This window comes from Periplaneta americana, chromosome 5 (assembly GCF_040183065.1).
Source record: "Periplaneta americana isolate PAMFEO1 chromosome 5, P.americana_PAMFEO1_priV1, whole genome shotgun sequence".
Taxonomy (NCBI): domain Eukaryota; kingdom Metazoa; phylum Arthropoda; class Insecta; order Blattodea; family Blattidae; genus Periplaneta; species Periplaneta americana.
In genome coordinates this window covers 97,906,443-97,932,525 of record NC_091121.1, presented here as the reverse complement: position 1 = coordinate 97,932,525, position 26,083 = coordinate 97,906,443, and the positions used below count along the sequence as shown (strand labels likewise).

The 26,083-nt window shown below is 39.1% G+C and overlaps 5 non-coding genes across 5 annotated transcripts; 3 read left to right on the top strand and 2 right to left on the bottom strand.

Annotated features, from left to right (window-relative positions):
* Positions 1–1,495: 1,495 nt before the first annotated feature.
* Positions 1,496–1,567, bottom strand: TRNAS-GGA (transfer RNA serine (anticodon GGA)). Its single transcript has one exon. It is a non-coding gene; the product is annotated as a tRNA-Ser (tRNA).
* A 692-nt stretch (positions 1,568–2,259) lies between these two features.
* Positions 2,260–2,331, bottom strand: TRNAS-GGA (transfer RNA serine (anticodon GGA)). Its single transcript has one exon. It is a non-coding gene; the product is annotated as a tRNA-Ser (tRNA).
* An 808-nt stretch (positions 2,332–3,139) lies between these two features.
* On the top strand, positions 3,140–3,211 carry TRNAS-GGA (transfer RNA serine (anticodon GGA)). Its single transcript has one exon. It is a non-coding gene; the product is annotated as a tRNA-Ser (tRNA).
* Positions 3,212–3,521: 310 nt separating this feature from the next.
* On the top strand, positions 3,522–3,593 carry TRNAS-GGA (transfer RNA serine (anticodon GGA)). The gene has a single exon. It is a non-coding gene; the product is annotated as a tRNA-Ser (tRNA).
* Positions 3,594–3,903: 310 nt separating this feature from the next.
* TRNAS-GGA (transfer RNA serine (anticodon GGA)) lies at positions 3,904–3,975 on the top strand. The gene has a single exon. It is a non-coding gene; the product is annotated as a tRNA-Ser (tRNA).
* Positions 3,976–26,083: the final 22,108 nt, after the last annotated feature.

Below are 26,083 nucleotides of genomic sequence, written 5' to 3'. Positions count from 1 at the left end.
AGACTTTAAAACAATGTGCGACTCTGCTGTACACCTTGCCCATCTATTACTCTTGTAACAGGGTTGTACAAAATGCAAACTGCTACATTATCAAGTTCGAGACAATTTTTGCATTGTAAATATTAACAATATTGGAGCATTTATTTTTAACGTTGAACATTTTAGTGGGCACCAATTCAGGAAAAATGACCGTTATCATTTCTGTAACACTCTACGCCAGTGGTTCCCAAAGCGTGGGTGACACTCTGGGTGGTCATGTAAAGAGCTGAGGGGTCGCGAATTTATTTACAAAATAAAACAAAAAATGTCTTATTAGCAAACATTTATTTCTTATTTAGAAACATAAAGATAAACAATGTGTAACAATAAAAAATGTTTCTGTAGTTTTTAAACAAAAATAATTAATGCAATAAATGTGCCTATTTTTCAGAAAGTAGCTTCTCAAATCTGGACTCTGTATTCAATACACATATAATGATATCATTTTCAAGTTGAAGAAGATTTCTCGCTTTTATTTTGATGACAATCATAGGCGAGAAATTTATTTTCCATAAATACGAGGTTACAAATATTATAAAAAATGTAAGAGCTTCTTTTACAAGCTCGAGGTAGTCTTGCATTCTTTTGATCCAAAACCATTCTATGATCTGCGAAAAAAAATTAAAGTTTTAACAGTCCATCAGTAGGTGTGTACATATTTCAATGAGCTTTTCCTTTATATATTTTGAAATTTCAGTCAGTTGAACACAACTGTCTAAAAACAGATTCAGTATCCCTCTGTGATTGTAGTAGGTATAATTGTTTGAGTTTCTTCCAGAAAATATTAAAAAATCTGTTGTTTCAAATAATGAAAATTTAACTGCACGTCCCCAAAACAAACTCAGTATTTGACGTATCATAGGTAGCTAAATTTTTCATGAGTTTTTTAATACATTGGAATGAATCAAATTAATTTTTTCAAGTGATATTTTTTTTATTGGGTTATTTTACGACGCTTTATCAACATATAGGTTATTTAGCGTCTGAATGAAATGAAGGTGATAATGCCGGTGAAATGAGTCCGGGGTCCAGCACCGAAAGTTACCCAGCATTTGCTCGTATTGGGTTGAGGGAAAACCCTGGAAAAAACCTCAACCAGGTAACTTGCCCCAACCGGGATTCGAACCCGGGCCACCTGGTTTCGCAGCCAGACGCGCTGACCGTTACTCCACAGGTGTGGACTCAAGTGATATCGACCAGATATCAAGTTTCTTTATAAATCTGATGATTTTTTCTCTAGCTGTTATTATATTAACACCTTGTCTTTGTAAATTACTATTTATGTGTTCAAGTGTTCGAAAATATCAGCAAGGAAGGCCAGTCTAAGAAGCCAATGAGAATTGGAAAATAGGTTTATATATTCCGATTTTTCGTCTTGTACATTAAAAGTTTCGCTCTTGTCTGGAAAACCTTTTTCAACACGTGATGAGAGAGAGATGGAACGGAGAAAAATTCTCTCCGGCGCCGGGATTTGAACCCGGGTTTTCAGCTCTCCGTGCTGATGCTTTAACCACTAAGCCACGCCGGATACAATCCCGACACCGTTGAGAATCGTCTCAGATTAAGCTCCATCTCTTGGGTTCCCTCTAGTGGCCGCCCTCTGCACTACGTCATAGATGTCTATGCACGCAGGACCGAAGTCCAAACATGTGTAGAGGTGCACTCAGATGAGTGACTGGTTGGCCGGGGTCCGACGGTATGGGCGCCGTCTTTAAATCACAAAGTGATTTATTACGCATATCATATTTATTTTGATGTACCGAAGTACATATGATATTTCCATGCAGATATTCTGCTTTCTCAGATGATGAGAGAGAGATGGAACGGAGAAAAATTCTCTCCGGCGCCGGGATTTGAATCCGGGTTTTCAGCTCTCCGTGCTGATGCTTTAACCACTAAGCCACGCCGGATACAATCCCGACACCGTTGAGAATCGTCTCAGATTAAGCTCCATCTCTTGGGTTCCCTCTAGTGGCCGCCCTCTGCACTACGTCATAGATGTCTATGCACGCAGGACCGAAGTCCAAACATGTGTAGAGGTGCACTCAGATGAGTGACTGGTTGGCCGGGGTCCGACGGTATGGGCGCCGTCTTTAAATCACAAAGTGATTTATTACGCATATCATATTTATTTTGATGTACCGAAGTATATATGATATTTCCATGCAGATATTCTGCTTTCTCAGATGATGAGAGAGAGATGGAACGGAGAAAAATTCTCTCCGGCGCCGGGATTTGAACCCGGGTTTTCAGCTCTCCGTGCTGATGCTTTAACCACTAAGCCACGCCGGATACAATCCCGACACCGTTGAGAATCGTCTCAGATTAAGCTCCATCTCTTGGGTTCCCTCTAGTGGCCGCCCTCTGCACTACGTCATAGATGTCTATGCACGCAGGACCGAAGTCCAAACATGTGTAGAGGTGCACTCAGATGAGTGACTGGTTGGCCGGGGTCCGACGGTATGGGCGCCGTCTTTAAATCACAAAGTGATTTATTACGCATATCATATTTATTTTGATGTACCGAAGTACATATGATATTTCCATGCAGATATTCTGCTTTCTCAGATGATGATGAGAGAGAGATGGAACGGAGAAAAATTCTCTCCGGCGCCGGGATTTGAACCCGGGTTTTCAGCTCTCCGTGCTGATGCCGGTTACTACTTTACCTTATAGATTTATCTAAATTTAAATAAATGTGTAGTGAAGATTATTGCTGGAGAACCTTTTAAGTGTAGTGAAAATATTTGTAATTTAAATTTATGTATTGTATTGATTAAGGCTGGTTGAGTGGAAGAGAAGGCCTTATGGCCTTAACTCTGCCAGCGAAAATAAAACATTATTATTATTATTATTATATGTACTTCGGTACATCAAAATAAATATGATATGCGTAATAAATCACTTTGTGATTTAAAGACGGCGCCCATACCGTCGGACCCCGGCCAACCAGTCACTCATCTGAGTGCACCTCTACACATGTTTGGACTTCGGTCCTGCGTGCATAGACATCTATGACGTAGTGCAGAGGGCGGCCACTAGAGGGAACCCAAGAGATGGAGCTTAATCTGAGACGATTCTCAACGGTGTCGGGATTGTATCCGGCGTGGCTTAGTGGTTAAAGCATCAGCACGGAGAGCTGAAAACCCGGGTTCAAATCCCGGCGCCGGAGAGAATTTTTCTCCGTTCCATCTCTCTCTCATCATCTGAGAAAGCAGAATATCTGCATGGAAATATCATATGTACTTCGGTACATCAAAATAAATATGATATGCGTAATAAATCACTTTGTGATTTAAAGACGGCGCCCATACCGTCGGACCCCGGCCAACCAGTCACTCATCTGAGTGCACCTCTACACATGTTTGGACTTCGGTCCTGCGTGCATAGACATCTATGACGTAGTGCAGAGGGCGGCCACTAGAGGGAACCCAAGAGATGGAGCTTAATCTGAGACGATTCTCAACGGTGTCGGGATTGTATCCGGCGTGGCTTAGTGGTTAAAGCATCAGCACGGAGAGCTGAAAACCCGGGTTCAAATCCCGGCGCCGGAGAGAATTTTTCTCCGTTCCATCTCTCTCTCATCATCTGAGAAAGCAGAATATCTGCATGGAAATATCATATGTACTTCGGTACATCAAAATAAATATGATATGCGTAATAAATCACTTTGTGATTTAAAGACGGCGCCCATACCGTCGGACCCCGGCCAACCAGTCACTCATCTGAGTGCACCTCTACACATGTTTGGACTTCGGTCCTGCGTGCATAGATATCTATGACGTAGTGCAGAGGGCGGCCACTAGAGGGAACCCAAGAGATGGAGCTTAATCTGAGACGATTCTCAACGGTGTCGGGATTGTATCCGGCGTGGCTTAGTGGTTAAAGCATCAGCACGGAGAGCTGAAAACCCGGGTTCAAATCCCGGCGCCGGAGAGAATTTTTCTCCGTTCCATCTCTCTCTCATCATCTGAGAAAGCAGAATATCTGCATGGAAATATCATATGTACTTCGGTACATCAAAATAAATACTTTTTCAACACGTTACGAAAGCTGTTTTACTTCCGTGTCATAAAGATTATTTTCATAGAATGAACCCATATTTTAACAAATTTTAGAATGAACCCATATTTTGACAAATTTTAAAGTATGAATTTGAAACATTTCTTTTCATGGAATTTACCAGTTTAATGACAGATTTTAAAAGTCAATTCATTTAAGATGATAACACAGGCCTTTCAAAATTGACTTTTAAAAACTTTTTTTTGTGAATTCAGCTGATTTTTATGTTTCTGAGTGTGCTGAATCCAAAAATGTTTTCTTTTTTTTTTTTCCTCTATCACGTACAGTTTTTTTGCAATCTCTGATTAAATACATACTCAAGTAAAAGATTATTGAAAGAAAATTATTCTGCTGTAATTATTATTATGCATGTATGTTGAGCAGTAATATAATAATTATACACACCAACTCTCTAGAATGTATTTAGGATCATTGCTCCCACACTAATATTTTCTCTTTCACTTCTTTGTAAAATGTCGTATGTTACTTTTCCTCTTATGAGACGACACAGAATTTTCTCGATGCAGTGACCAGCAATAGTCACCAATCATAGATACGTTGCAACGTCCTTGATATCTTCTCTTCATTATTCTAATGTCCTCATCGACATGACCCACATTTAGCGGTAAAATCAAAATTGTGAACAAACGGTACGTCCTACACTTTTATGCTTATCTTCGCGTTCAGCACCAAAATATACATAAGTAAGGGCTGAAATTAATTAAAAAAAAAGCTTCATAGTGGTTGGTCTATGTAACGATTTTGATGCAAGAGCTTTTCGATGAAAAAAAAAACAGTGTGGCCATTTGGCATTATCTCTTGGAATCCGACAATGAGACCTCTGTGATATCTCGTCATCTGTGCATTTCGTCCATTCAACATCGTACACTCCCATTTAACGTGGAAAATAAAAAAAGTTTGCCGCTTATCAAGTTTTGAATGTGTAAAAGTATATTTCGAATAAATCACTCCGAAGTTAATATTTTTTAACCGAGCGAGCTGGCTCATGCTTTCCGCATAGGCTCGTATTCGGGAGGTCCGTGGCTCAAAGCCCCGTGCCGACCAACCTTGAATGTAGGTTTTCCGTGGTTTTCCACAACTGCTTAAGCAAATGCAGGGTTAGAATTTTCATTGTTACGATCCATTTCCCTTACTGTTCCTTGTAGAAAAAGACTTTACATTTCATATCATATCATTCATCTTCATCTCATGCCATAGGCATATTCAGGTCAAGACGCATGTCTTCGTCCGCTTGTACGAAGGGCGTCCTCTTCGAAACCGTTTCTGGGTTCCAAGCGTTTCGCAATATCTCTTCCAAGTTTCATCCCTTAAGAGCACTTCCGAGGGCACTTCGACACCTTAGAAGGGTTTTCGGAAAGAATTATGTGCTGCTTGGTCATCTTGGCAGAATGAACTTAAGGCGGGGGTGCAGGGTGACCATTGGGTGAACGGTTGAGGGGTCTCATGCGACCGGTCGGCTAATATAGCTCATTCTCATTTATCCCATAATTCGGAGTGCACAATAGGTCACTGTCGAGCCGACGTGCTGAAGGGTCGTCCCTAATGCGCCACTAGCCACTCAATACTACTACTAAGTACTAGCAGTTTTTCTCACTTTAAAAAAAAATATTGATTTCGAATTTTTTCTATGCTTTCCTTAGACATTGAACTATCAATTAAAAAATACAGCGCTACTGATTGAATATCGTAGGAACTACGGTATGATAAATGTTTAACGTAGCGGGAAATATCGTTCTAGGTTGCTAGCTGCAACGAAAGAACCATAGCTGTAAGCAAGCTCCACCTTAGACATCCACCGCGCCGGCTGGACACTTAATCCCCGACTCAAAGACGTTTTATAGTTTAACCCCCAGACTGGACCGCCGAGGTGCTCTTTCACCAACACGACATCTGCCGCGTTGGTTGGACATTTAAACTTTGAACGGACCACTGAGATGCTCTCTCTCCAACACCACATCTACAGTATTGCGGCAGTTGGACACTTAAACCCCCGACCGAAACATAATCTATTTCCGGGCCAGACATTTAAACTCTCACTTGACAGACGCTGCATCATGTACAATGTTCCAACTATTACGATGTCTGGATTACTGAAATATTAAAATTATTAATTTTTAGGTAATTTCGGGCAGGTATTGTCTGTTGTGCCTCAAGGATCGAGAGCAACTACTGTCCAAAGTCCCATACGGTCCTTTCTTGTTTGTCTAATATTCAAACTACAGTATTTAAATATAGTAAGAATATGGCTGGATCACTGGCTAAGAAGAAACTGTGTAGTGAAGGATGCATTGAAAACAATGGTGAACAGAAGAAATTTTCGGGACAGAATTATTATCAGATAATAGACAACATTAAGATACATGGATCATATGCGGAGACTAAGCATAGGGCAAGATTGGAGAATGCTGGAATTGCAGTGAAAGAGCTGCTCTTTGGCATGAATTAATGAATAGATGCCTATATTTTTATTTTCTCATTGTCCTTCATATAATGAGAAAATAAAAATATAGGCACCTATTCATTAATTCATACCAAAGAGCAGCTGCAAAAATCGGTTTCCACGAAACAGACGTTTTGCTTGTTGACAGCCTATCTTGGACGGTACGAAATGAGAGATGCTGAAGACATACTACATTTCCGAGACAGTACTTTCTTCTCATTACAGCAATACACTTAATACCGCACCGCATTATCATTATTTAATGCATACTGTACTCCAACCACGAGAAAATCTCCAGGGAATGAAGGGAAGCGGGGTGATGCTGTAAATGAATGTTGATGTCATAAGATGTCACAAGGTCACACACGTGGTTACTCATATCTCTATTGGCTCTCTCTCAAAAAGCACAAACCATAACACATTTTTATACTACCCTAGTTACAAAATTAGATCACTGTTAATCTCTTGGTCTTTTAATTCCTCCATACAGGAAATAACATATGGAGGAGAGCACATGATTTTTAAACTGGCGTTATAACTCTAATATTATCTATCTACTTCGCTCCAATAGATGACGCAATAGTAAGCACATTCCTTTCACGGTTTATCTCCTGGTTGGAGAACAGTAGTATCACTTTTAAATACCGAATTCTTGTACATATAAAATATAAATTTAGGAATGAGTGTGGATTTGTTACGGATATGTACTACATCGTGTAATTTATAGACAACTGAATTCCGATATCGTACTCTTTGATATTTAAAAAAAATGTCCTGTTCAATGTAACGTAGTAAACTGTACTCAGCCCTCTTGTTCGTGCGTGCAGTATATGATTTCACTCATGAATGTCTTTCAACGATATTTTAAAAATACAACACTGATTTCATTGCAGGAAGTGTTTTAATAGTTCTAGGATGAAATCGAGCCGCTGCAATCAGATCCGAGCACAGGAAATTCCTATTACATCAGATTTTCTCAGAAATCACATTTTTAGCATTACATGCAAAATTACCTATTTCCTCCCTTGTACTACGCATGCACGTTTAGGTTTAAGTTTATTCCTTTGAATACAATGTACTTTATTCTATAACCTTACGTTTGATAACATTGTACGACCTTCACCCATCGTTAAAATCAGCTTGTATTTTGCACAACTACCATGAATTTATGCTTATGCTAGGACTGCCAAATTACAATCCTAATGAATGGAGACTTTTTATTGGCGCTTCGAAACATAGTCTGAAGAGTGTCCTTCTTCACAACAGGAACAGGATGTCTCTGTCCCCACTGTTGTGTGAAGGTGAACTGTGCATATTCGTCATCAATATGCAATATTGTATGTATTATATACATTTTTACAAGTGACCCCTGCCTTCAGCTTCCCACATGCCTATGACGTCACATGTATGATATTTTGTTCTGTATCTGTGAGCAAATATACTGTAGTATTTATCCATTTTTTTATTTTGTGCACGCTTTTGACCACAAATTGTGTTGGTTTTTTAAGTTTTTTAATGCCATGGCACATGTTCTCAGAAAATATTTTGATGGAATGATTCCTAAATATGTTGGTGAGGGTTGTGTAATTTTTCAATTTCTTAATTGTATTAATTTTTATTTTAATCGCATGACGTGGATAAGAGACCAGAAATTATTGTGGCTATATTACATCTTCAGTTACCTAGGGTAGTGAATGCATAATTATTTTGCAGGTTAAAACAAGACAAAATAAAGAAAACATATCTCACGAAATTGATAAATTTGGCCACTGAGTATTATATTAATAATCAATTTGCCAAAAATCCTGATATGATACAAAACAACCTACTGTAGATTTGGATTCTGCACGCCTGAAATATATTATGTCACATCTCAAAGTTCATGCAATGATCGGAAAGTCAAAATTTTTTGCCCAGTGTTGTGATTCGCGACATGATAATAAAAGCGACTTTTTATCAAATCCTCCATATCCAGGTCGTAATTTTGCTTAATGTTCATGAGCAAAGATGTGATATTACCTCGTCTTTTCTGGAGAAGCGCTCTGAATGTTTACGTCAACAATCATCATCAGACGTCCAAGCTAAATATATCAACTTATCATAACGAAAACGTGGTATTGTGCCACGAACTCAAATAAATATAAAAGAAAGAAAAGAAAGCTTAAAATATAAAAATATAGAATTAATATTGCTCAGGAAAATACAGTAAGTTCATTCACGAGTAAATTTATTATGGATAATCACTTGGGAAGCACAGCCATGTATTTTGACGCTAAATAAAAAATAAATACATAAAATATTTAATTAACATCGTTTTGACGCTAGATCAGAGGTGTCCACACCTGTTGAGTAACGGTTAGCGCGTCTGGCAGCGAAACCAGGTGGCCCGGGTTCGATTCCAGGTTGGGGCAAGTTACCTGGTAGAGGTTTTTCCGGGGTTTTCCCTCAACCCCAATATGAGCAAATGCTGGGTAACTTTCGGTGCTGAACCCCGGACTCATTTCACCGGCATTATCACCTTCATCCCATTCAGATGCTATATAACCTAAGATATTGATAAGCGTCGTAAAATAACCTACTTAAAAAAAAGATCAGAAGTCGTCAGCACACTGCACTCTCGGGTCAGAGTCTCTTATCCGCAGCTCTCTTACAGCACCAGCGTGCAACCGCGGCAGCGGGCGGGTATGCTGCCACGCTATCCCTTCTGCACGACGGAGCATAATTCCTTGCACCGCTTGCACTCTACCCATTTCTGCGAGTGCTGACGACCACTGCTCTAGATCATCAAACTATCTGGATCTTGGACCCACTTTGAAAACTTTCATCTGGTTAGTGAGTCACGAAAAACAAATATTAAATATGTTATTATGCTATAAAATTGCAACAACTCGTTGAATGGTGAGTATACTATAATATAATGTAACAGCGTTCCAGTTTTCTTGTCATCGTAGAAGCTTAAAATCTTATATCAACAATAACTTCATTTTCGACACGACAAAGGAGCTGAATAAGCCTAGCATGTGTAAATTTTGAACGCATATTATATTTGACAATAATATTGCGTAAGCCACAATGGCTGCTTATTGTGTAGACACGTAAATAGATTGAAATTCATTGTCATCAACCACCGGTGTAGCTCAGGCGATAGGGCGTTTGCCTGCTGACCTGGAGTTGCGCTCTGTCATGGGTTCGATTCCCGCTTAGGCTGATTATCTGGTTGGGTTTTGTTTTCTCCAATCATAGGGCGAATATCAAGTAATCCATGGCGAATTCTCGGACTCATCTCGCCAAATACCATCTTGCTATCACAGAGTCCATCGATGCTAATAACGTAGTTGATACAGCGTCGTTAAATAATCAAGTAAAAATACCATCAAGAATTCACAGGTTAAACCGTTAAGACTCGTTCCGGTAGTTTTCTATGAGACATTTAGTAATGGAAAGAGGAGAATAGGACGCCCAATTAAAAGATGGCGAGATGTTTCCCCTTAACCCTCGGCAAGCTGGTGGAGTCCATTTTGTACTCCATACCCACTTAGCTTACAACGTGTACATTTCAGGTCAGCTTGCGGAGGGCTCTGAAACCGGAACAGACATATTATGCCTAACAAGCAAACATTCTAATGGGGGTAGATAAAAAAGTTTTTTTTTCTTTCGCCATGCTTATACAAATTTTGGCCACTCGAACGCAATTACGAGGACCGTAAAAAATAAGTTCGCCTGGGGCCGTTAACAGAAAGAAAATACAATTTCAGTGGACAAATTTATTGGAACACACACAGCTATTTTTCAACATATTCCCCACCGGAATTGAGATATTTGTCATATCATGGGATCGACAGAGAGGCGCAGACGGTTCCGGTCCCAGGCGGCTGGCTTCTACGACACAAGAATACAAAAATTGATCCCATGGTATGACAAATGTCTCAATTCCAGAGCGGGATACGTTGAAAAGTAGCGCAAAAATTGTTACAGGCCTATCTGTTTCAATAAATCTTTCCATTCAATTGTGTTTTTTTCTGTAAACGGCCCCAGGGAAAATCACTTTCTGAGTGGCAAAAATTGATATAAGCACTTCTTTTGACATTATTAACATGGTGGAAGAAAAAATGTAACTTTTTTTATATGACCCATCAGAATGTTTGCTTGTAGGGGGCTTAAGCCGTGAAGAATATGATGATGATGATGATGATGATGATGATGACGATGATGATGATGACATTTAGTAATCAAATATATCCTCTAGCCTCCAAAAATTGTATTAATCCCAAGTGGAGGGTTGCCTCTTCCACTCTCATATGGTCCACACCTGTGGAGTAACGGTCAGCGCGTCTGGCTGCGAAACCAGGTGGCCCGGGTTCGAAACCCGGTCGCGGCAAGTTACCTGGTTGAGGTTTTTCCGGGGTTTTCCCTCAACCCAATACGAGCAAATGCTGGGTAACTTTCGGTGCTTGACCCCGGACTCATTTCACTGGCATTATCACCTTCATATCATTCAGACGCTAAATAACCTATATGTTGATACAGCGTAGTAAAATAACCCAATAAAATAAAAATAAAACTCTCATATGGGACCGTTGAGAACTTCCTTCTTGTTACTCTGTTGATGGGTCTCCTTATTCTCCCAGAATGAAGGGGCCTCCTCCGCACATTTAATGTCCAGTGAGGTCTTCACATGTGGCCCTGTGCAAGGGATCCTTTGTCCAGATACTACACACCGGGTCAATGTGATCTGGAGCTAGCGCGGTAAGGGTGCCATCATCTTTGGTGAGACTACCTCAAGAGGATTCTCGTTCACTATCGTATTTTGAAATTAAAAACTCATTAAGGCTCAATAAAGAAATAACATTAGGCCTACAACAAATAAAATATAAGTGAATTCTGGCTAAAGACCAGCAATGCAGACGTCATTTTGTTCATCACCAGCATATATGCCACTGTAGCGTTGAATCTTCATCCAATGTTATGATACACAAACAATGGCAAGTCCATGTTACATGAGGCAGAACACTTGTTATTACTGCGTGAACATGAGTGTCCAATTGATTAATGCAATGACTCCCAAGCCGCGGCCTGTGAACCCTCCCAAAATGCACCAGGTATATTCGGACATGGCTTGTCGGTAGTATTACTCAAATTACATAGCATCAAAAGACCGTACATTTGCAAGTCTGATTTTGACCCATAACTTTAATTTGTATGTACCGCTAGAAGAATAATCGGGTTCAATTCGTAGCACGAAGTGATGATTTAACTTTCTTCTATGTGGACCGAGCGTGCCTTTTTTCTTTCCCACATCGATTTCCTTTTTGCGTCATGGTGACCACATAGGCAACGAATTCTTATTATTATTCTTAATCTCTAGCATCGATGTAAATATTCACGAGAGTGAGGACGAAAAAAATACATGGTCCAATCCTTGAAGCATGAATAAAGATAACACCAGTCTGCATTTTTAAACTTTTGCCTGATGATTTCAAACTAATGGGTCTCCTAAAAGAAAATTTGGGTGCTGAATCCGAAAATGTCCTCATTTTTTCTCCATCACATCAGAATTTTTCACAAATGGCTAAAATTGTGTGAAAAATGTAATAAAATTATGAGAATTAGACGTAATTTTTAAATTTTAAAATGTGTTACCAACACAATATAATATGCAACTAACAGTAACAAAATATATAATGAAATAATTATGCTAACAATACAAATGTTTACCTTTTGTTCGTGCATTGAATTTCTGTTGTTTAGACTGCCTCGTATAGCTGCCCTCTTAGTTCATTTTCCTTTATACCTCTTTTCCATTTCCTTTATGTATCTTGGTGAAATCTTTCACCTTGCTCTTCACTTAAACTACCTAGATTTTCTGGGAACCTATTCTAAGTGCGAGAATAAGAAATACACCTTTACACTCATATTGCAACCTAAGTTTTTAAAGCTATAAGCATGTCTTCCACAATTGTTCTTATGTTTTATTATGAAGAATAGTTTATTTACTTAACCCTGCATTACTCAGGTGGGGTGTGGTAAACCCCGGTGTATATTTCAACGAAAATCTAAGAGATGGAGCTAGTGTGTACTCTGTGCATCTGTATACCTTTCAATCACATCCAGAAGAGTTCCCTTAAGAAATTCTTTAAGTGAACTAAGAATAGTATATTTAATTGCGTTTATCTGATTTCTGAAACTTGCGGAAAAATATATTAGTTATTTAAAATGGGGTTTGTGAAACCCCACCTGAGCAATGGTGAAAATATTTATAACATGAGTAACGCAGGGTTAATTGTCAAATAATACCATTCTTTATTTTTCATAACGTTAAATAAGGCTACCCATATCATAACATTTTTTAGTTGATATTTAACGACGCTGCATCAACTACTAAGTTATTTAGCATCGACGAGAATGGTACTAACTAGTTGCTATTTGGCGAGATAAGGCAGAGGATTCGCCAAGGATTACCTGACATTTCCCTTATCAGATAATCAACCCAAGCAGAAATCGAACCCACGCCCGAGCGCAACTCCGGATCAGCAGACAAGCGCCTAAGCCGACTGAGCTACGCCGGTAGCTCTTGTAATAATTGTAATGGCAATTATCCGTATGAAAAGACTATGCGTCTTATCTCATTACTTAGCTTAAACATAAACCAACTTGGCAGCCATAACATCCCTCCCACCTTCCAGTTCAGTTATCTATTAGATCACGATAAATAAATTGAACGAAATAAATGGACCATATTGCCCTTGAAATATGTTACTTATCTTTTCTTGTATTGAACCTAGAGAAAATTGCCCATCCTTTATTTAAGAAGACAAGTTTAGAATTAAAACGTATTAAATGTCAACCTACAAGACATACTTTGTTGACACCTGGCGGGAACTAATCAAAACTCCTTCATGACGTAGGCTTTGTTGTAAACATTTTTATTTTTTCCAACATTCTCGCATGTTTATAAAACATTCTTTGTCGTAATTTAAGTCAGTTCGACGTTTCCATTTCTTTTTTAAATATCATTATTTGAAAACTCAAAATGAAGATGTTATTATCATAGTTGACAAAATCAGCAGTTTTCAGCTATACCAGTGGTCGTCAGCACTCGCTGAAATGTGCAAAGTGTACGCGGTCTGTCCCGTGTGCACTGTCGTGCAACAGGGAGAGATAGAGAGCATACCCGCTAGCAGCTACGGAGTGCACCTTAGTGCACTGCGTTTTCCGCGGGTAAGAGAGACTAGCCCCCGTGTGCTCTGTGCTGACGACCCCTGAGCAGCTATACCTAGTATTTTTTATAATCAGCACAGTGAGATGAAACTTTGAATTCTATAACGCGGGTATAGGCATTTAGTAGTTCAAAAAATAGTTCTATATTTTATTTATTTATTTATGTATTTATTTATTTTTTATTTATTTAATTACTTAAGTATTTATTTAACTTATTTATTTATTTATTTGTTTATTTATTTACTTACTTAAGTATTTATTTATTTATTTTGCTAATAATTGTAACATAAAATATAATATTAACAGAAAAACTTTAGCTCGCCCCTGAAAGAGTAGAACTCGTGCTCAGGGGCAGATTCCTGAATATAATTAATTGTATCGTTTTCTACTGTTATCTTAGCGGTTCAGCGTTTTTTCAAGGTTGTTTTAGCATATTTATTATATACACTGTTGGCAACACTGACTGTTATCTGCACCTTCTATTCGTACAAGTAATAACTAATAAAACAGCGAACAAATTATCAATCACTATCGATTAGAAGGAATCGGATATCTTTGAACATCAGTATACAAGCTTTCCTGCCACAGTGAATGTCCAGCAGCATCCTCCCCTTTGACAATCTCATTTCCTTGGCAGTCTTAGACTGCGATCTTCACTCTTTGAGTTACAATAGTGTTTTTTATTATTTTTTAATTCGTATCTTAATAAACGTTCAACAAAAATGTGAGAAATCTCAACGCTGAAGTCTTATACAATTTGCTTTATGCTCAAATTTCACTTTCATATTACGAAACAGTTTTGAATTTCAGTTTCAACAATTTTTATTTTGCTGTGTCACTTTTTTTAAATCTTGTAATGCCGCATTTTAACACAATGTATTTGTGTTCGTTTTACAGTTGAACCTCTATTATCCGTGGTAATGAAGGGGATGAACTGAACGGTTAATCGAAAAAATCGGATAATCCGTACCATAACAGATTTTCATAAATTGCATAATATTTAGGCCTATAATTTCGTAATTTCTTCCGTGGTGTTGTGTTCACCGTACTAGTTATTGGATCAAAAGTTCACTAATTTAAGTCTGGTTATCAGTGGCGGGTTTTAAGGGCTAAGGGAACTCCTTGTGATGGTTTTCTGCCGAAAGATAGGAATAGAGGTGTCGTGTTGTAGATTTACACACTCGTACTTTATACAATTTACCTTTTTTATGTAATCGCGCACAGTTGTAACGCCAATCTCGTATTCTGATTCGATATGAGATAAAGTTTCTGTTTTCCCAAATCTCTCAATTACTTGCTCTTCTTTATACTTAGCACAACACGTTTTCTTTCGACACCCATGGAAGATGTTTTACATATGTTATACAGAACGTTTACTCCAACAGTACAACAAGGACTGAATTGTACACGGATTTTAAAGTTGTGTGGAAGTTCTTGGGGTTATTTCCTTGAAAGCAGGTAGCGACTATTTTACAAGTTGGGAAAAACACCCCCTCCAACAAGTAACTGTATAGGACTTCATATTTTGTCCTATAAAAGAGAGAGAGACAGAACCAGTCCGATAAAACGTCAATCGGTTGATAGGGTAACGGATAATCGGAGTTATACTGTATTTTATATTTTTCTTTTAATATTGTATATTACTACTGTATTCAAAATCACTGAACAGGTTTGTTTGTTTATCCTATATTCTACAACTACTTTAATCTCCTTTCATATTTCTTTACTTCCTTCCATAGTGGCTGTCTCTCTGTCTGTTCATAATGTACAAATTAACTGCAATAGATGCACTTTCTCGCTAGAATATCGAATATTGAAGACCTGAATTCAAATTCTGGAAGTGTAAGTGGAGTTCGTGATGAATACATAAGATATTTAAGCATGATTTCTCGGAGTATTCTCATTTCTAATAGTTCTCTCTAATTAACGAGCATCCACGTCTCCGACAAAGTATAGTCGGCAAACCAGTAGACCCTTTATAAAGTACCATCCTTCCCAGGAGGCCAACTCACAGAGGACTAAATTAATTCCAGCAGAAAAATGCACAAAAAAACTGACTTCAGCTTTAGGCGGTACTTTATATCTTTACACATTTTACTGTTAACTCAGCTATGGAATTCGTAACTAAAATAAAATAAAAAACACAAAAAAGCAGAACTTGCGTCTGTTTGACTTAGTTCATATAAAACACAGTCCCTTGAGTCGTATCTTCGCTGTGAATTGTGAGGGTTGTTTTTATTTCAATACTGTTGCGGTTTCTAATATAATAGAGGTATGATCTTTCATTTGAAGTATATACACAGTGCGGCAAAGAGTAACTGAACTGTATTTCCATTTATTCATTAATAATGAATATAACATATGTATGAATATACAGAGTGAACCGTAGTAATACCATTAACTTCAGGAGGTTATTTTTTGAGATACTTCAAACAAAAAGTTTAATACAATTTTGCTCGTTTTTGCTTCCTTTTCGAGATAAAAGTGTTTTTATATTGAATATTTCAGAGCATGTTTTGGGAAAGCTATTGATTTAATTCCCAATATGCTCAGTCAGTATAAGAGAGCAGTTATTGTTTAGTCAACTGTCCGAAAACAGTGATATCAACAAGACATTACTTATGGGGTAACTAGGCCAGGATATAATGAAGTAGGATGACCAGTTCCTTTCTCCCTCCATTGCATATATCACTAACTAGATACATATTACATTAATCAGACTTAAGATGCATACAAACAATTGTTCTTCCTCTGACACATATACAGAGTGTTTGAAAAATACGGGGCATCATTTCAGGTATGTATTTCCCACATGTAGACAATCAAAATAGTTCATTACAACATGTGTCCGGAAATGCTTTATTTCCGAGTTATGGCCTTCACAACATTAAAACTCACCGGAACGTTTTTCTTTCCGCAGGTCGTTGCCGTCAAAGGAGACATTAAGAGGGCACTCTGACAGTTCATTCCGAGGCGAAGGTTACATTCAGTGTTGTGTAGGCGTTAGACTGTGCGACATGTATTCAAATCAAGAGCTGGCAGAGATACACTTCATGTACGGTAAAGCGGACGGCAATGCTACGCTGGCTCGTCGTTTGTACCAGGAGAGGTACCCACAGCGACAATGTCCAGATCGGAAGACATTTGTACGTCTCCATTACCGTCTGTGCGAGTATGGAAAATTTAACTCTCCTGGTTTGGGAAGGGGACGACCAAGATCTACAACTCCAGAAGTACAGGAGGAGATTCTGGAGGCTGTGAACATGACTCCTTCTATCAGCACACGAAGGGTAGCGTTGCAAGTCAATGTTCCTCATACGACTGTCTGGAGACTGTTGAAAGAGTATCAATTGTATCCTTATCATTTCCAACGTGTACAGGCCCTGTCACCAGCAGATTACCCTGCACGAGTTAGGTTCTGTCAGTGGTTCTTGCAGCAGTGTGGTGTAAATCCGAACCTTCCTGCCTTAGTATTATTTACAGATGAAGCACAGTTCACACGAGATGGCATAACAAATTTCCACAATCAGCATGTATGGGCGTATGAAAACCCACGTGCAACTGTTCCATCTCATCACCAGGTGCGGTTCTCCCTCAACATGTGGGCCGGTATCATTGGTGATCGATTAGTTGGACCCCATGTACTTGTAAACAGACTTACGGGGCAGGCGTACACAAACTTCCTGGAAAATACCATACCTCATGTTTTAGAAGACACTCCACTGATCAATCGTCAACACATTCACTTCTTGCATGATGGCGCTCCTGCACATTTCAGTCGTACGGCTCGCCGGTACTTGGATCGAAGGTTTCCTGATCGATGGATAGGTAGAGGTGGCCCAATTGCTTGGCCTCCACGCTCACCTGATCTGAACCCTCTCGATTTCTACTTGTGGGGCCATTTAAAATCATTGGTTTATTCGTCTCCGGTGCCTGATTTGGAATCCCTTCGGAATCGAATTGTGACATGTTCTGAGGACATACGCAATACTCCTGGAGTTTGGGATCATGTTCGCAGGTCAATGAGACATCGATGTGAGGTCTGTATTCAAGCAGGAGGTGGACATTTTGAACATCTTCTGTAATGACAACTACCTGCGGAAATAAAAACGTTCCGGTGAATTTCAATGTTGTGAGGGCCATAACTCGGAAATGAAGCATTTCCAGACACATGTTGTAATGAACTATTTTGATTGTCTACATGTGGGAAATACATACCTGAAATTATGCCACGTATTTTTGAAACACCCTGTATAATGAGATGTAAAGAGAGCAGTGTACCATGATAATAAACGATTCAAAGAATTTTAGTTTTGTCCTTTCAGTGTGCAGAAATTTGATCTGAACAAATGTAACTTTTCGTTCTGCAAAGGAATTTTACAATGTTACATTTGTTCGGATCAAATTTCTGCACATCTAAAGGACAAAACTAAAATTATTTCAATCATTTATTATCATAATACACTGCTCTCTTACAATGACTGAGCATATTGGGAATTAAATCAATAGCTTTCCCAAAACACGCGATGAAATGTTTTATATCAAATAATTTTTATCTCGAAAAGGAAGCAAAAAAGAAACTTGTTGGTTTCATATATCTCTAATAATAACCAGAGTTCGTTGTAGGGTAAAGGAAACTGGTGCATGCTCATTCAGATCCTTGGTCCCTGACAAAGCAACAGAAGAACCTGCTTCGTGTGTGACAGAGAAAAACGGAAAGGAAAGTTCTACCGCTGAGACTGCAAGACACCGACATAAGAAGAAGTGGTATGCAGGATGCAGTAATGCTGGCGTAGCGTCTCAAATGGAAATGGGGCGGACACATGAGTAGGATGGACTGCAGCAGGTGGACCTATGCCTCGACCATGTGGGACCCGCGCATTGGAAAAAGGAGCAGAAGTCGTCCAAGGAGAAGATGCTTTCCGGAGAGACTGGAGCGCAGTGGACGAGGAGAGCGAGGCGCGGGCAGGCAAGCATGGGAAAGACTGGAAGAAACCATTACGAACACTTTGTAAACTATGTATCATTGTGTATTTGTACAATTTATGTGTTTAGTTTGTATAGTCTGTATAATTCATGTAAGTTATTTGGTTTGTATAGTTTGTTTGTGTGTTGAGTTTGTATTTAATTTATGTGTATACTGTAGTTTGCATAGTTTTTGTATTTAGTTCGTACAATTTCTTTGTGTGTTTAGTTTGTCTAGTTTATGTGTTTATCTTGTAAGTGTATAGTGTACGCTCTCTTGAACGAGCTCCCCAAGTGTAGTATACCTTTAGCTCACCCTATACTACTGTAAGAGGCCGTTGCCATTAGAGAATTTCAGACTTTTCATATTTCACATTCATTCATTCATAGTGTTCTGCCCAAACGCAGGTCTTTCACTGCAAACCCAGCATTGTGCAGTCTTTCCTATTTTCTGCCTTCCTCTTCGTCAATGCATATGATCCATTTATCTTAATGTCGTCTATTATTTGATATCTTCTTCAGCCCCGACATTTTCTCCCGTTCACCATTTCTTACAGTGCAACCTTCAGTAGGCAGTTTATTCTCAGCCAGTGACCCAGCCCATTTTTTTCTCTTCCTGATCAGTTTCAGCATTAGGCCTATTCTATCTTCTCTCACTCTTTCCAATACAGCTTGGTTTCTTAATATGCCTGTCCATTTCACACACTCCATTCTTCTCCATATTCACATTTCAAATGCTTCTAGTCGCCTTCTTCACTTCGTCATGTATATAGATTGAAAATTAAAGTCGCGAGCAAGAAAAGCTGAAGATGAGGGAGTACCACATCAAAGGAATAAAGGTATAATAGAGACGTTTCGATCAGAAATGCGCTTACTATTGATCAACCAGGACCTAACGGAAGGGACACTTTCAATGACGGAAATACAGCCTGGCTTTTCTTTCAGAACACATTTTTATTCTACAGAAATTACGAATATAAATGAAGAACTAATTAAACGCTTTTCTGTGGTACCTTATATCACATCACATATGGGCCTAAGTATCCAAAAGGTAACAAGCATTCACCGCTGTGAAGTAACGGTTAGCATGCCTGACCGTGAAACGAGCTGGCCCGGGTTCAAATCCTGAATGGGTCGTTACCTGGTTGAGGTGTTTTCCGGAGTTTCCCTCGACCCATTAACTTTCGGCGCTGGACCCTGTACTCATTTCGCTGGCATTATCACGTTCATCTTATTCAGACGCTAGATAACCTTAGCAATTGATAAAACGTCGTAAAATAACCAATAAGAAATCATACAAGCATTAAAAAATAACAAACTATATTTAGGCATGCATACTTGAGTCTGTAAAACACCAAACACAACAAAATGATTCAAGGAGGAAAAATAACAAGCCACTGCGTAGTTCAGTCGGCCAAGGCGCTTGCCTGCCGATCCGAGGTTACGCTCGGGCGCAGGTTCGATTCCCACTTATGACCCGGCTTTACACTACGCAGAACTGCACGCATTGTATCTTCACCTAACATAATCAAGAACATTAAATCGAGACGTTTGAGATGGGCAGGGCATGTAGCATGTATAGATGAATCCAGAAATGTATTTACAGTGTTAGTTGGAAGACATGAGGTAAAAAGATCTTTGAGGAGGCCGAGACGTAGATAGGAGGATAATATTAAAATGAATTTGAGGAAAGTGGGATATGATAGTAGGGACGAGATTAATCTTGCTCAGGATAAGGAGCGATGGCGAGTTTATCTGAGATCGGCAATGAACCTAAAGTCATTTTTAAGTATTAATTTCTAAACAGAACTATAAATATGAATAAAAATATACTACTTTTCTATCTCATGCTATTCACGAGTTAGTTTTGTTTCGGTTAAGTGTTTCATAAATAAAAAAAGATCGCAACAAAATTTAAAACGTGAATGTAATGTGATTTTTTTAACTAATGGCGGGCACTTGACTGACGTCATTCACCCATACGAGGCCGGTTATGTAGACCAATTTACCGACAGAGTCGTTGCCCAGGGTGCGCCACAGGAGGCCGGTCCACGCTACACCCGCGATGAGATAATTATGGAGATTTGTTGGGATACCACAGGGAAACCGGAGGTCCCGGAGGAAACCCCTGTGCTACCTGGACTATGGGCTTGCCCAACCCGTGTCCAAAGGATTACAAGTCCAGCGCTCTAGCCACTAGACCACCGTGGCGATTGTAATGTGAAATCTGATACGCACAATTTTAATCCGATTGGGGCATAGACATTATTATAGTAACGTTAAGCGATATACTGCAAATAACTTAACTGTAGAATAACAATGACTACAAAAAATATATAAATTCTCTTTTCACTATAATTTAATTCGATTTCCTCAACTCTTCTTCAAATATTTTCCTTTCCTGCCTTTGTTTCTATTTTTAACACCCGCAAAAGATACATCGCCCTGGCAACGACACGCAAAAGCAAAACACTCCTTCCAAAAGTTCCTGCGCCAACAGTTTCTGGAAAGTCAGCTAGTGACGAACGAGCTGTTTTATGGCGGTACAGGTCGTACAATAACAAAGTTTCATGCGTGCCCACTCCCTTACTCTAGAAACCGTTGAAACCGACGTGGAAGCAATGTACATTATGTATCCGGCACATATGGTAGCCATCATTCCACAGATATTTCTATGGTACTGAAACGCAGTGAAGAAGATTGGATTTATATACATCGTCACTTTTACTGCATACTGAATTGTTATTATCACAGTACTATGAAACAAGCACGTTTTTGTTTCGGTTGCTCCTTTTTTATATAATGAGTGTATTAAATGTTAATAAAATTTGACAAATATTTTTTCTCCCATTAAACTATTACCTGAGATCAACGATTCGCCTAAAGAAACAAAAGCAAAAATATAATTTCACGAAGATAACACTCACGCGTTTCATTGCGATTCAGTTTTTTTTTGTAACATTGCGAATTAAATTCCTTTTTATGATTTATTTCCTTGAGCTACTATTACGAAACTAAACGGGCGAATGCAATGAAGTAGGGTAAAGTAGCCTAATAAATTCTGTGATACTCCTAATTCCGTGATACGTTTTTTTCACTGAATGTTACAGAATTGGGTATCTTGCTAGGAAGTTCACCGATGTCTCAAAAGTAGGCGAAAGATGCACTTTTTCGAGAAAGATGTCTGGCGCTATGGTCGAACGGCAAAGCTTTGACTGACATTCAATTTTTAAAACGTATCAAGGGATTAGGGGTATCACTGAAATAAGCAACTGTACCCTATAAGTATGAGATACACTAGGTTGACTCGAATTTGTCTTTGTTTGAGGTACAACTGATGAGAAAATCTAACATTTTTAGCGTAACACAAAGTTCAATAAGTCTCCGTTAGATGTTGCACATGCCGAAGCGTACGTGTGCTACGATTTCAGGAATCAGTCATGGCGGTAGACACAAATGGTTCGATTTGTGATCTTCTGTGTAATTGCTGATTAAATTCAGATTGCGAGTGAAGTGATCTTCCTAGTTTGTTTTAAGTAAACTTATTGTGTACTATTTTAGCTGCTTATTTATAAAATTCAACAGAAAACTATTTTTGATAATAATAGTGTTATTTATGTGCGAGTGCTTGAAGGTTTTCCTCGGCATGGACACTTCGATAAACAATGAAAACAACATTATAAATAAACAACCAGTGGAACTTATTACAAACGAAAATATGGAAATTTCTCAAGAACCATTGCAATATGTAAGTGATCTAGATAAAAAAAATAATGAACCAAACAGTCACACAATTAAAGGTAAGCAAACAAACAGATGAAGGTGAGTGCAAACCACCAAAAATGTTAATGGAAATTTACAATGCACAATCTAAACTAAATAATTCAATTGTAACTACAAGTAATCAATTTCAAATAATATCCACTGTGGTTTCTATGGATTCACAAACAATTACTAAAAGTAGAGCAAACACTGAAAATACGACTATTACCAATAGTCAGCTCTGTTGCGTCAGTAACATCAAATGTATCTTATCAAAAATCAAAGAAACCACTACCAATCGTATTGACAACAAAACTGCCAAACTTCTTTGCAGATAATCAAAGCTTTCAAGCACGGCTTCAAGGCAATCTAACAATATGACACAGTAATGAAGGAATTAAATATCTATGTGATAATGAAAAAGATTTCAGTAAACTTATAGAAATAGTTAAACAAAATAAATATGAATACTACTCATATATCTCGACTAAAGAGTACTTATCACGAAACCTCCACCCAATATTGCAGAAGATGAAATTTCTGAAGAACTAAAATTGTTAAATTAATTAGTCAAACATTCAATAATGGGTACAAAACAAACACTCAGACTATGAATCTCACAAGTTACAAATTTGTTTCGTAATCTTAGGAAACAATCTTAAATCACAGGAAATATTTCAACTAAATAACATTCAAAATTTTGTAATACTCAAGCTATTTTAAGACGGTGCCATAGATGCCAATCATTTGGGCACGTTTTCTCAGGATGTCAACGCGACCCTCAATGCGTTAAATTTTTTGTTGGCTATTTAACGACGCTGTATCAACTGCGAGGTTATTTAGCGTCGATGAGACTGGCGATAGCGAGATGGTATTTGGCGAGATGAGGCCGAGGATTCGCCATAGATTACCTGGCATTCACCTTACGGTTGGGGAAAACCTCGGAAAAACACAACCAGGTAATAAGCCCAAGCGGGGATCGAACCCGCGCCCGAGCGCAACTTCAGACAGGCAGGCAAGCGCCTTAACCGACTGAGCCACACCATTGGCTTCGTTGCATGAAATGTGGAAAAGATCATCTCATAGCTAACTGCCCATTTAAAGGACAAAATTTCAGCCCAAAATGTGGTAACTGTCAGAGTAATCAAACAGCAAATTATAGAGTGTGTCCAGTTTATACCAGGTGCGAATCAAACACGAAAATATATTCCTTGTTGCATACGCACACTACTTATCGGACATCCGAACTGCGTACCAGTTTGAATATTGAAATATCCGAGTTCGGTCTCGCACATTTTCCTTCTCACTTACCCAGACTGAGGACTGGTCACCAAGTGCAGTACGACTTAGTAGGTGTGGTTAAAAATGTGAGACTTTGAACAGTTGAACATTTACGGCAAAAATTTGTATGATATAGCTTTTACATAGGCCTACTGTAACCTGCTTATTTCGTCTTATCTAAGTTGGGTCATTTTGTGAATTATTAATTCCTCCTTGTCGACTGTTTTTTTGCTTCGTCTGATGTTTCTCACATTCACATTATTCATTTTTACGCAAGATGTAGTTTGTACCTCACTGATAGCTTCTAATAATTGGAATATGTTAGGGTGCAAATAATAGAATCTATGAAGACATAATATATACAGAAATACGAAATACGTATCATATTTTGCGAAAATGTGTGTGTATTCAGTGCCTACTAGCGTCGTGCATTACAGGTACTATGTTCAGTTCAAGTTTGTCGAGTATGGCAAAGTTCGATAATCGCCGATGTTCACTCTGCAGGAGAAGGCCTGTCGTATTTGTTCGACCTCGTTATAAAAATATTCGCTGTCTACCACTCCCACCCCTTCATGTTCTAACTGCTTAATGATTTTAGCACAGATCTTGCGATTAGATTTTCCGTATGAAATAAGACGAATTTTGTAATGTACTGGTTGTCTCTCTCATGTTCGAACATTGCAGGACACTGTGCCTACTCACTTTACTTGAGTGATTCGGGTTCCACATATTGCGGATAGATGGATAGATGGCAAGAATGTGACCCATTTTCAAGTTGCACACCACTTCGCTGTGCAAGATGAATATCTGTGGATATCAAAATGAACTGGAATAGCTATAAGTTATCTTAGTAAGCATGGTAATAGTAATTTTCCGATAGTCGATATACGAGGCGCATCCAGAAAGTAAGTTTCCCGATTTTTTCCTCTTGAAAGTAAACGTAATTAGCCGTGTCAATTGGGCATGCGTAACAGATCTATGACGTATCAATCATATGCCAGCCGGACAGGTCCCGCCTGGTGCCAGTAGCGTGGCAGCAGTTGTCCGAAATGGAAGCTCTTATTCCTTCCTCCGCCACCTGCGAGGTTCGGTCGGTTATAAAGTTCTTTAATGCACAAAGCATTGCGCCAATTGAAATTCATCGGCAGCTCTGTCAGGTCTATGGGCCGAACATCATGAGTAAGCAGATGGTGCGTCGTTGGTGTAGGCAGTTTTCCGAAGGTCGTCTCAAAGTGTCCATGATGAAGAGCGCAATGGGCGACCGTCCCTCATCAATGATGATCGTGTTGAGCTGGTGCGGCAGTGCATCATGGAGAACCGTCGCTTCACGATTACGGAGCTGAGAAGCCATTTTCCGCAGATATCGCGATCCTTGTTGCATGAGATTGTCACTAAGCACCTGCTGTTCAAAAAAGTGGGTGCCGAAAAGCCTGACAACCGAACACAAAATGCAACGTTTAGGAGCAGCACTGACATTTCTGCAATGGTATCACGATGACGGCGACGAGTTCCTCGACAGGATCGTCACGGGCGATGAGACTTGGATTTCGCACTTCACCCCGGAAACCAAGCAGCAGTTAATGCATTGGCGGCATAGTGGATCTCCGGTCAGGACGAAATTCAAACAGACGCTGTCGGTACGGAAAGTGATGTGCACGGTGTTCTGAGACAGGAAGGGATTCTGCTCATTGACTTCCTTCCAAGAGCTGAAACAGTGAACGCTGACCGTTACTGTGAAACACTGAGAAAATTGCGACATGCCATTCAAAACAAGAGGCGTGGAATGCTTACCGCTGGTATTGTGCTCCTCCATGACAATGCTCGTCCACATACGGCTCGGCGCACAGCAGCTATTTTGACGGAATTTGACTGGGAGTTGTTTGATCATCCACCCTACAGTCCTGATCTTGCTCCCAGCGATTTTCACGCTTTCTTGCACCTCAAGAAATTCCTGTCCTCTGGTGAGCGTTTTGGCAACGACGAAGAGCTGAAGACGTCTGTCACACGCTGGTTCCATTCACAGGCGGAAGAGTTCTACGACAGAGGGATACAAAAGTTGATCCCACGATACGACAAGTGTCTCAATTCTGATGGTGGCTATGTTGAAAAATAGCTGAAACATTGCTGTACCTGTTGCCAATAAATGTTTTCCTGACAGTGTGTGTTCTTTAAAAAAAAATAGGGAAACTTACTTTCTGGATGCGCCTCGTACAATGTAATATAATATAATTTTTATTTAGTATTCAGTCTAAATGACATATCATGGATTAAAAAACATCAACAGCACTTACAAAT